At 45.6% G+C, this 12,280-nt stretch overlaps 1 long non-coding RNA gene and 1 pseudogene across 1 annotated transcript in view; both read left to right on the forward strand.

Annotated features, from left to right (window-relative positions):
- LOC110345976 (uncharacterized) overlaps window positions 1–12,280 on the forward strand; it is a 372,088-nt gene that overhangs the window by 243,523 nt on the left and 116,285 nt on the right. The gene's annotated exons all lie outside the window — the stretch shown is intronic.
- Window positions 8,007–9,527, forward strand: LOC101710062 (mitochondrial fission regulator 2 pseudogene; annotated as a pseudogene).

Genomic DNA, 12,280 nt, shown 5'->3' on the forward strand with positions numbered 1-12,280 from the left:
TAAAGGAAAAAAAATCTAAGACTATCTCTGAATCTGTTAGAAGAGTAAAACAGACAAGGAGGGTTAGGCACTGGGGAAAGGGATTGAAAGTCAGTGTGTTTTGGTAATTGACATGATAAGTTTAGGGTTGGGAAGGGACAGTGAGAAATACACCATAGATCATTTCAGATGAGGGATTAGAACACAGGCAAAGGTATGGGATAGAGATACAGACTTTGAGGAGTTCCAATGTGGGCCATGTGGTATTTGGAGAGGGGTAAGGAAGCTGAGGGGAAATGGTGGAGTGAAGTAAATACTGAAGAGTAATGAGATAATCTGGGAAACTGAAACTTAAAGCAGCAAACAGGGAGAGAGGAATCATGGGAAAGACCAAGAAAAGACAGAAAGGAGGAAAGCACGAGGATGCGCTAATAGCTATGAAGCCAAACAAAGCAGGATGTGGCGACTGAGCTGAATGGAGTCAACTTCATTGTCTTGGGAGTTGGCCAGGAGATCTGAAAGGCCCACTTCTAGTGGTGCTGGGGGTTGTGGAGGTGGAACCTTGGGTTTGGATTTGGTCCCTCACTCCTTCCTTTCTGGCACTGTCCACTGCTGTACTTCCCAGTTGCCATGGACTAAGCAGCTCTGCCACCATGATGCTCCTGGCTTGAGGTAAGCGAACCATTAACTGAGCCCCTTGAAACTGTGACCCTTTTGAAGCTCTCACCCTTTAACTGTGAATGTCAGGCATTGTGTGTCAGTGACAGAACAGTTGACTAATACTGAGAAGTTGAAAGAGAGTATGCACATGATGCAAGACCCTCCCACTCTAACACACCCACTGATTTCAACTCCTAAGAGGTCATGTGTGACCTTTCTGCAGGCATTTTAGTGAAACGGTGCAGCCAAAAGCCCAGTTTCAGAGATCAGGGAGCTAATATGCAGAGCTCACCATTTTGTATCTTTGACTTTTCCCAGATAAATTGTTTTAGACAAAGCAATAAGATCTGGTTGTTTACTACAGAAGGAGATTTGGGGTGGGGGCGATGCATCAGCATACTTATAGGTCGAAGAGAAAGAAAGAAATACATAGAGGTTTTAGAGGAGGAGAGATTTAGCACAGCAATGTCTTATGGATTCAGGATGCTTGGCTAAATAAGACTGACTACTAGTGTGGAAGGACTGCCAGGGGACTGGGGTGTCTCCAGCCCACACTGGAGGGTTGTGCTCTGGCTTCTTGCCCCCTGTGGTGATCTGTGAGAGTGAAACTTAAGGGTCCAAACCCTCCCCGAGAAGCACGGGTGTTGGTGTACAAGATATTTGAGTGTTAGAATATTTTATGACCATCACAGGCCAAGTTACGGTTCCAATTTGTGTGAGTTACTTTGTGAGTTTCCACCCTTTTCTCGTAGAATAAGACCTCACCAGGTGGCTGGAGAAAGGTTACAAGTTCTGTGGGACTGACCTGGTTAGACAAGCAGTCAAAATTTTTTATGTTTATCAAAACCAAAGCTGAGCTTCCAACCTGGAATGCTGCCCAGCTACACATCCTATCTGGCTTAGGCTTTTTCCAGTAGGGAAGCAAGTCAGGATCAGATGGGTGGCAGATACCCGGCCATATGCATATTTATGATATCGCAATCTTGCCATCCAGCTGACTAAGCCAAATTAAGGATATAAAAAATGAAAAGTTTAGATGGAAGCTGATGTTTTCAGGGTTCCAGGATGTGGCTCTGCCAGATCTGTGTGTTAATGAGAACAGCTCCGTTTCAGGACGGGGCGCAGCCCTGCTGTCCCAACGAAAGCACTGATCCTTTTCTGGGGTCTGTGCCCTTTGCCCATTCCCTACCACCTGTGCAAAACCCCTCCAACTTCTTATAAAAACGCACTCGGAGTTTAGTAGCCTCTTCTGCAAACCACAGTAATTACTCCCTGCAAATACATTGCTTACAAATTCCCTTTAATGCGATCCTTTATTCCTTCCTGTTCCTGTCCTCTTTTGCTTTCCTGTCTCTCCCTTCTCAGTACTCCTCAGAGTCTTAGACACCTCAGTAATTATCTTTTCTAACATCTTTCTTTCTAATGAACAAAAAACCTAATTTTCCTACCTTCTCTTCATAGTTACAAACACTGATGCCATTTATCATGTTGTTGCCATTTCTATACCTTTCCAAGTCTTTGATATTTTTTTCCTGTAATAAGATGCTGGAAACTTGGCCCAGGATTTCAACAGCTGATCACATTGTGATCTGTGTACTTTGGTAATCTCTCTCAGATCCCTGGCATTCGGGAACATTGTGTGTCAATCTTGTAGATGAGATTGAAGAGATGATTTTAAAAGTCTGCTCTCTCTGAGGTGTGGCTCCCTGCTTTGGTACATATATCCTTAACTGTGAGCACTCTAGGTTCCACTCTATAACACTGTACATATTTGCTTCTCTAGCTATGTTATCAAGTTTTGGGGCAAAACTCATATGTGACACACCTCTTAGTCCACCTCTCTGTCCACCAGTTGTCTCATCTTCCTATAGCGCAGGATGTCCCAAGATCCACGTGTTAAATGCCTCATCCTCATCTTGGCATCAATGGAAGGTGTAGAACCTTTACAAGGTGGGCAGAGCAGGAAGTTTCAGTTCCTTGGGGTTGGCCTTCAAAGGGGAAGGTGGAGTGCTGGTCTCTTCCTCTCTTTCTCTGCTTCCTGGCCTCTGTGGTGAGCCCTTAACTCTACCACACTTTCTCCACCATGATGCACTACCTGACTACAGGCCTTCAAGCAACGACACCCAATGACCGTGGACTGAAACTTCCATAACTGTGAGTTAAAATGAGCCTCTCCTCGCTCTAAGTTGATTACCTTGGGTACTTTGTCACAGTAAAGCAGTATGTTCATTTGTTTCTTTCTATCATAGTCATCTCTCCATCTTAGTCCCAGCCTGGAAATAAAAGAGAAACTCACTTAGCAAAGTGTGAAAAGAAAAGAAAGGAAAGATGCTGACGGTCTTCCAAAGAGAATCTATTACACCAAGAGTTTTCAAATGAAATGTGGTGTGTTTTAATCTGTTCCCCTTTACCCACTGAGCATAAATCTTCTTCTAATCTTGTTCCCTCTATCCTTAACTCACGGTCACCAAAGCCAGTGCCTAGCAGCAATCTGGCATAGTTAGAATTCTCTTTTTTCCCTGTGTCACATCAAGACTCCCCTAGAGTTAGAGACTTAGACTTGGTAAAATATTAAATGTTTTAGTCTATTTTCTGTTGCTTGTAACACAACACTACTAACTAGATAAGTCATAAAGAAAAGAAGTTTATTTTTGTGCATGATTCTGGTCCAACGTCAAAAGACAACAACATCTGGCACCTGGCCACCTGGTGATGGCATTGGTGGCAGAGTCCTGTGGCAGGCAGGGCAAGGCATCAAATGGCAAGAGCCAAGGAGAAGGCATGGACCTAGCCCAACTGGATTTGTAGCAGACCTATTCTTGAGACACCTCATCAATCTGTTAACGTATTAACCTACAAGTAGCATGAATGATTCACCCATCTATAAAGGCAGCTCTCTAGTCATCTCTTGAAGGTCTTACCCAGCCCTGCCTCTCATATCTCCTAATGGGGACTAAATGGCAACCCAGACTTCAGCAGGGACAAATCCTATCCAAACCAGAGCACTAAGGAAGTGGCCTGGTCTGAGACAGAGCCTCCATGTTTCCTTTGCCCGAATGCAGTGGTGAACTCCTAAGTAGAGTTATTTTCTATGAAGAGGGGCATGCACTGCATGCCCTTCATGTGAAGCTGTCCACTTGCACATTTAGTGAAACCGAGCTCCCCGGGAGACAGCAGCATTTTGGCGTTGTCTCCTTTGAGTGAGACGGGGAAAGAAGGAGGTCCAACAAAGGAATATTCTGGGAAGAAAGTCTATTCCCTAATAGTTTCAGTTTATATATAGAGCCCCAAGCACCTCATGAATTTTAAACAGGATTTAATTTGGAAGTATGTACATATTTTATCTTCCAGAGATAGGGTGATATCATTATGCAAAAACCCAAATAAAAGATACTTCTAGGGCAGGAGCTACAGCCGTGTTCTGAAGTTGTGTCTTCATGCTGCAGACCAAGGGCTCACCACGGCAGAAAGGGACGCTGGCTGAGGACTGCAGAGAAAGCAGTCTGCATTTCACCCGTGACCAGTGAAGGGCGGCTGTGTTAATGTGAGAGAGAGGAAACACCTCAGGTGGTGAGGGGCCCTGAGCACCCACTGAGGTGGGAGAAGAGGAGGAGACATGTCCTGTTACTCAGTCCCCTGAGAGGAGCGGAAAGAGACAGGAGGGAACACATGGCAGCATCTGCCAGGGACACCGAGGCACAGCACCTACGGATGGCAGAGCCTGGGCTGTGCTCAGTCCATGCCCACGTTGGCGGCAGGGATGAGGGCTGGGGACTAAAGTAACCAGCAGCCACACGTGTGAGAGGGAGCAAAGAGGTCCATCTGGGTCCCCACCTATTAGTGCCCTTAATTGGTGCCAAGGGAAGTAATATTGCTCGTACAATTCTACACAGCAACTTAATCTCATTTGGGCCAATTAAACGAACACTTCTTTGGCCCTTTCTCATATTGAGCTTTCCATTGGATGCTGGAAATCTAAAGGAGAAGCACACAGTTCCCGCCTTTGAGCTGTGTTGTGTCCTAGAATGTTTTGCTGATGTGAGGAGATAGTATTTTACTTTAGGAGGTGATGTAAAAGCTCTCACTCAAACAGCCTCTGACTAATTAAAATGACAAGTTTATACAAGTTGCAAGTGAGGTGCAGTAGGTTCTATTTCCTGTCCAAATGTCACAGATGGTGCTGGCCAAGCCTTCGGAGTCGCATGGCCCCACGGCGCACTCCGCTTCTCCTTTAAGAATGCGTAACTGCATTCGCGGTGACAGGATGGAGGAATAAGCCTGCATGACTCAGGGCTCTCCCCGACTTATTTGTGTCCAAGAAGCATTCAAGTTCAAAGGATTGAGAGATGCAATAATTAGAACTAGCAGCACCAACAGATAGTGTACATGGTGGGACAAACTGATAGAAGTAAAACAGGCACAGCGAAGGTCAACATCCTCCTTTAAATAATATTGAAGTGTCTGTGATGCTTTCAAACATTGTCCCTCACTTCTGTGACAAGGAAACACGTTTTGGTAGTTTTTCTTTTTCCGCAAAGAGAAAGGAATGGACCCAAGGACACAGAGCTCTGTGTTGGAGTTAAGGTTGGAGGTTGGATATTTTTGGCTCCTAATTCTCGGCTGAGTCCATTAGACTATGTCTCCTTTTAGTTCTATTATTTGATTTTCTGCTCTCAGTGTGTTTACATACTCAAAGTGATAAAATACATTTTTGTTCTTATGTTACTAATGCGGTAGAGGTATTTTTCAATTTTCCCAAACTACATCCCTCTAAACATGGCAAATAACTGCTTTCAACAAAATGTTTTCAAGGCACACCTTCAAATGGGAGTTAAAAATAGGAATGCAAACGCTAATAACAGTATTGATAAAAGAAACTCTGGCTTCAAAAGTGAGAAATTCAATTACGAAAAATGGCCAAAGTATTTGAGGAAAATACTCCAGAGTGTGTGAGTACTAATGGAAAATTTAGTTCTATGGCATTATTACAAATTAGATACAGTTTCCCTCCACATAGTTACCTGCAGGTCAGATAAACAAATGGGGCAATAGTTCTGAGATTGTCCCTTCTCACTGTTAATGACCCTACAGGCAACATCCTGACATTTAGATTGTTTTAATGTTTGTCAACAATGAAAAACAGAACTGCTAAGAATTTGCTGGCTGGTCCCAGCCCAAGGAGCTTCTCAATGTTTGGATGTGCAAGCCAATCATAAACTTTATCTGTGTGCATCTCAAAGAAGTTCATGCTTCACTGGCTGTGCATCAACATCATGTAATATCCAAATGTTTATGTCTTGGGCAAAGGCAATGTACTCTGCAAGTACTTTATTTTTTATGTGTTCTTACTCAAGGGAGCTTCCAGAACTCACCAGGCCTCCTGTTGTTAATTTTCACAGCATCTCTGTGAAAGAGAGAGCAACAATCTTGCTGTTCACTGTGGCCATCAATATTTTTCGGGAATGTACTCTTAAGATCCTCTATAAAATGTAGCAGAATTGCTGGGTCTGCTTGCACCCGCGTAAGGTCAGGTGTCACAACCATGTGTAGCAATGAAGAGTCCAGGGCCCTCCAGAGCCAAAGATCCTATCACTGGAGAAGGAGAGAGGAGGAGAAAGGGCTCGCTCTTACTCCCAAGAGGATGAGCAAAGAGTGCTTGACTGACTGTGTGCAGGTTTAGTGTGGTCGGGTGAGGAACCTGGGCTGTGCTTCCCAGTCTTTCCGCTCAGACATATTAGCAGGTCCTTTGGTTCAGCCGCAGCCTCTGGTGTGTCTGCTGCATGCCACCCTGTCTATGCTCATTTCTTCTCAGATCCCTCAACTCTGTCCAGGCCTGTGCACCCGATTTACCACAGGGCTCTGGCAGGAATGCAGCCATGGCCCTACACGTCTCATCCATAAACACAGGGAATATCAAGCCAGGAGTCAAACTGTTGGATATGTATGTTCCATCTTCCTCCGCTGACAAATGTGCCTTCACACCAATCTGCAAGGCCAGGATCAAAAAGAATTCCTGTAGCACGCAGAATTCTAAAGGTAGATTCTGTTAGGGTCTAAACTGTGTCCTCTGCACCTGGACAGGTGAAAGTCCTCACCCTCTGCCCCCCAGAGTGTGATCTGGAGCTGGGCCAAGTTAGATCTCTGTTACTGTAACACTTTAGTCCCTGAGATAGTCAGCTCATAAAGAAGAAACAGCGATTTGGGCTCACAGTTTTGCTGGCTCCAGCTTGTGACCTCTTGCCCTTGGTGCTGTGGGGCTGTGGAGAGGAGGCACACAGTGGTGATGGCACCAAGGGTTAACCATCAGCTCGGGAAGGAGGCAGCAAAGAGAGCAAGGACCAGGAAAGTCCCACTCCCCTTCCGGGCACCTCCCGTGTCCTGAAGGCTCTCATTACGCCCCAGCTAAGGGCTCTCCCACATCCCAGCAGCACATCACTTAACATACAGAGCAGTGGGGACACAAGTCGAATATACTGGTATTCCTACAAGAACAGGAGATTCCCCTTCTAGGGATCTTCCCCAGAGTTAAAGACTTCATATTACAGTGATCCATGCACATCTGTGTTTATAGCAGCACGAGTCGTAATAGCTAAATCTTAGAAGCAGTCTGTATGTCCATCAGCAGATGAATGGATAAAGAAAACATGGTATTTACATGCTACGGAGTGCTACTCTGCCATAAAGAAGGATAAACGAGTCATTTGTAGGAAGACAGATGCACCTTGAGGCTACAATGTTAAGTGAAATAAATCAGATGCACAAGCTTACGTCTGGCTTGTGTTCTCTTAAATGAAAAACCCACAGCTCAAATAATTAAATCGCAAAATAGATTTAGATAAGAAGAAACAGACAGCCAGATCTTTTGCAAATGGGAAGGGGACCAGGAGATGGAGGGAGGAAGGTGGGAAGGGAGTAGAAAGGGATAAAAAGAATTAAGATGAGTTCCCGCGGCGTCACCCGGGCTGAGTGCGGTGCTCCAGGGCCAACCCCCGGGCGGTCCAGACCCTTCGCTGGTGGCATCTTTACCGCCTGTGACTCTCAGGCCGAGGTGCGGGCTGGCTCAGTTGGCTTCTGTGTGCTTCCTCATCAGCACTGGCACACACTGGAATTCTTCCCTCAAGGGTTCGGATTTGGAGACTCGCTTCTATAACGCCCTTTCTGATCCCGTGGCTGCCCGTGGCTCGGCTCTGGAGGAGGTACGAAGAAACTGGTGATGTTTCCCTAAATTTGCTTCACCAGTGTCTCTCCTGTTGCATATCTTAAGAGAAATGCTGGCGTATTTTGGTGTTCCCATAGACAGGATTTTGCTGAGTTGGAAAAATAAGGACTATGGATCATATCGAAGTATTGTCTGTATTATTGGAAAAATGCTTCCTTTAGAACCCTGTGGAAGACCTAATTTTGAATTGATCCCACTCTTGGATTCTATAGAGTCTGATAATTGAGGATGTGTAGTTCCATCTTTTGCTGATATTTTGTCTGTGGCAAATGAAGAAGAAGCCAGTTGTCTTAGATTTCGAAGTAGTATGTGGAAAAATGAAGAAGAGGAGAAAATGAAAACTTTCCATTCTTCACAAAGAGTTTGGAATCCACTGTCACCTTCTCAAAGACGGAACAACCCAGTGAAAAATGATCTCCCTGTAGATGAAGCTGCGATTAAAAAAGTAGCTGCCCTTGACAATGAGCTAAGTCTTCTTCGCTCTCAGATTGCTGCAACTGTGGAAATGCAGGAACAGAGAAGTGGTGCAGTCTCTGGCTCTTCGGATTTAAATGATGTGACCAGCTGTGCAGGACAAATTCCCTCATCGGGGCACCTCAACCTCGTGTGGAACCAAATCCGAGCTCAGTGGCTTCTCCTCCTCCTCCACCACCGCTTCCTCCTCACTGTCCTCCTTTCCAGCCTTCACGTTTTCGTCCCTTACGACCAGAATCTACAGTTGGTGACTCACATAATCCAGCTACTGAAATGAAAAAGCAGCACCCAGGTGCTAGTAAGATGAATTATAGTCATCATTCAAAAAGCTGGAGAAATGAAGATGTTCTGAACATGTTAGATGCTCTAAAGGATCTGAATGAGGTTAAGCTTTGTGCTCTTGAGCATTCACCTTACAGTAGACCCATTCATAAGAGGAAGAGATAGAGTTCACAATGGGATCCAGTGTCTGTAATGTCACAGGCACTTAAGCAGAAATTTGCATTTCAAGCAGATGATTCCTTTGACAAAGAAAATAGATCTTGGAAGTCTTCTCCATTTTCTAGTCCAGAAACTTCAAGGTTTGGACATCACATTTCACAGGTAGAGGGACAGTGATCTAAGGGGAGACCTGATGCACACAGAAGTCATTGGCCAAGGTCACAAAAGCTGGGTCTACACTTGGAAGGAGAGATGCAGAATTATCCTGGCCTGCCTTTTGCTGCCTTTCAAAGTATCTCATCTTTTGTGAAGTGAGGTTGAATGATGCTGTGGACTAAGAGATATCTGTGGCCAGCTTGAGGGAGACTCTTAAGAACACCAGTTTCTGGCTTTGGAAGATCCTGCTGTTAACTGGCTACTGAAGAGAGTTACGTGTATGGAACCCCCACATCTCCCCCTTGTACGTTAGTATCCTGAAAGCTGAATATGCACTTCAGTGATTTTCTTGAGCAATTATGACTTCCTAATTTAAGAATCTTTAAAATCTTTTAAATGGTTTACTTGGCCTCCAGTAACTTGACTTTCAAAGAGGATAAGATTATTATTTTTCATTAAGATAGCCATTGTTTTAATCATATAAGGTTGAGCATTCTAAAACTTATTCCTGAGGTAACAGTCTTAGAATTTGAGTGCTATAAAGGTGTTGCCCACATTTGCTGTATAAATACATGCAGCTGGCATTTCTGTTTCCTTTAGTCCTTGATACGTTTTTACTCTTTTCCTCTGTAAATAGATTGTATAATAAATGTTCCTCTTCAATTAAAAAAAAAAAGAATTAAGATGAGTTACATGCATGTCCCAACTCCACACAAGGATTGCAGTTTTTCTGAACTGCAAACATGCTCTAATAAAAATGAAAATTTGAAAGAAAAAGAAAGAATTTGGACACAGACATGAACAGTAGGAAGACCAGGTGAAGCCATGGGAATGGCCATCCTTCTATGAGCCAAAGAGAGGCCTCAAAAGACACTGCTGACCCCTGGACCTCAGACTCCAAAAACAGTGAGAAAAGTGAGCCTTTGCTATTGAAGCTGCCCAGTCTGATCCTTCACTGAGACAGGCCTGACAAATTGATGCAGCCCCCAACACCTGCCCTAACCTGAAATACCTGTAAGTAGGATAAGTTGGTGTGGATCTGATTATTTTGTATAACACAGCTTACTTTAAAATAGAGATATGGTTTTGGGTTCCTTTCCAAGGCTCAAAGTAATCACAAAAGCCACTCAAGGGCCAGAGCTGCTGGCCAGAGGAGAAAGCCTAGCACAGGAAGCTTGGAGCTCTGTGAACTTCCACTGGTTTGCGAGCAGAAGGCTGGTGAGAAGGTGGCCTTCAGCAGCCCCTGGGTGGCAGTCAGAGGGGATGCGGGCCTCATCTCATGGCCATGGTGCTCTGGGTTCAGTCAGATCCTCAGTCTCCCCTGAGGGTTGAGTCACCTCACAGCTGGCTGTGGAGAACCCCACGTGGAGGAGCCCTCTGAGTCCATCTGGGCTCCTGGTCCAGAGACCTGCAAGCTAATAACCAAGAGATGCTGCTCTATGTTGCTACGTTAGTGGCCATTTGTTATGCGGCGAGGCAAATGACTACAACATCTCAGAGCTCCAGCTCGGCACAGAGTTTCTAACCCGCACCCTCGTTTAGTACCCCAGCCGCACCATGCCTCGCATGGTGAAGCCCAGGCCATGAGCCCACAGCGTCATCACCGTGCATACAACTGTTCCTCGCCGACCTTTGGACCTGGCTGTGTGCACACTGCTTCAGGGGTCTCTCTCAGGAGGGCAGATGCAGGCAAGCAGTGCACACAGCCCCTGGGATGCAGATCCGAGCTGTGTGGGAGACACCAGGGCTCTCGGGATGGAGCACGGGCCATGTGCAGAGAGAAAAGTGCCAGGTGGCCTCCCCTGCAGTATCGGACGTGCTGGGTTTGGGTGTGGAGGAAAGAGAGGGGGCCAAGCGGGGGCTTCTAGGTGCAGAAGCCTGGATGCAGGCTCCGGGCGGCCGGGCTTCATGCTTGGCTCATGGTTAGCGCTTTGACTTCAGATCCACAACCATTCCTACACAAAATAGATTAAGAAATGCCATGGAAACGTTATGGAAAATCAAGATTGTATTCCTTTGAAATCAGAGGACTAATATAATAAAAATGGACTTGGTGTTGTCCATACTCTGAAGTTAGGCGTAATTTGCCTGTGCGAGCAGGAGACTGAATGAAGCAGATGGGACTGCATTCAGGGCATCTCCACACGGGCGAGAGGACACAGATGCAGGTAGTAACTTGGATTGTGAAAAAGAATACAGTGAAAATATCTTTAATACTGCTGAATTTGAAATCACAATAGTATATCTAAGTGGAACTGTTTTGTGCACAGTTAATGACAGGAAACAAAGAAGAAAAGATCAGCATGGATAGAAAGAGGCGCTTTGTCATAGTTAGTCTTATGAAGATGGCTGCAGGTGTGGGAATATAATATTTTTCAGCGGGGAATGCAGAGAAAGACAGTCACCAGGAATGGGATAAAGAAAACAGAGACAAAGAGAAGCAGAGAACAGAGGCTCCAAATGAAAGGCTTTTCCAGATGGTCTGCGGGGAGGAGCCGAGGAAGGAGAGGACAAGGCTCTCAGCAGAGTCAGGTGGGTGGGAACCGGACGTCCTCCCTTGCTTCCACATTCTGCTTCTCTTGCACTTCCGGTCTCCTCTGCTCTTTGGACATGGGCTCATGGCTTGGTTTGGATGCAGACTTTGCTCCCTCACAGGCAGGTCCCAACCTAGGCCCACAGTTCCTCGTCTTTCTTTACCTCCAGTTCTGCCCATTACAGTTGAATGCGTTGGAAGTTTCCAGACCTTCTCTGCTCATGCTGCGAGGTCCTCAGGGTGAAACACAGCAGCCAGACTAGAGACTGGGATCAGCAGCTAGAGGTGAGGCAGTCAGCACGGGTCTTGAAGAGATTGTTTCTTGCCAGAAAAATGAAAAGAAAACCCACTGGTGAAACAATAATCTAACCTTCGTCCTATCACTTGGTATTACTAATCTTCTAAGGAATTTGAAGACTGCCCAATATGAAGACTAATGTGGTAGGCACAAAGAGCCAGAGTTTGGGGAGTTTCACCATCACATTTCTTATTTCTGTCTGCTCAGAATATTGGAAATGATCCCATTCATTTGACAAGGCAGGAAAGAAAAATACCCCATGAACACTTGGCTGAAGATGCTGTGCAGATTATGAACATCCCTCTCATCCGGGTCTCCGTCATCCAGCCCACCCTGCACCGAGGCACGCCCTGTACCAGGTTTCCAGGGGGTAACGAGAATATAAATCTCCTAACCAAAAACAGTTTACATTTCAGGATGGGGCTGTAGTTCAAGGGTAGAAAGTCTGACCAGTGTGCACAAGGCCCCGGGTGCAATTCCCAGCCCTGTGACACATGTACACCCAGATGTGCACACAGCG

This window comes from Heterocephalus glaber, unplaced genomic scaffold, assembly GCF_053883595.1.
Source record: "Heterocephalus glaber isolate CG9 unplaced genomic scaffold, H.glaber_assembly_v1.0 deba00001688, whole genome shotgun sequence".
Taxonomy (NCBI): domain Eukaryota; kingdom Metazoa; phylum Chordata; class Mammalia; order Rodentia; family Bathyergidae; genus Heterocephalus; species Heterocephalus glaber.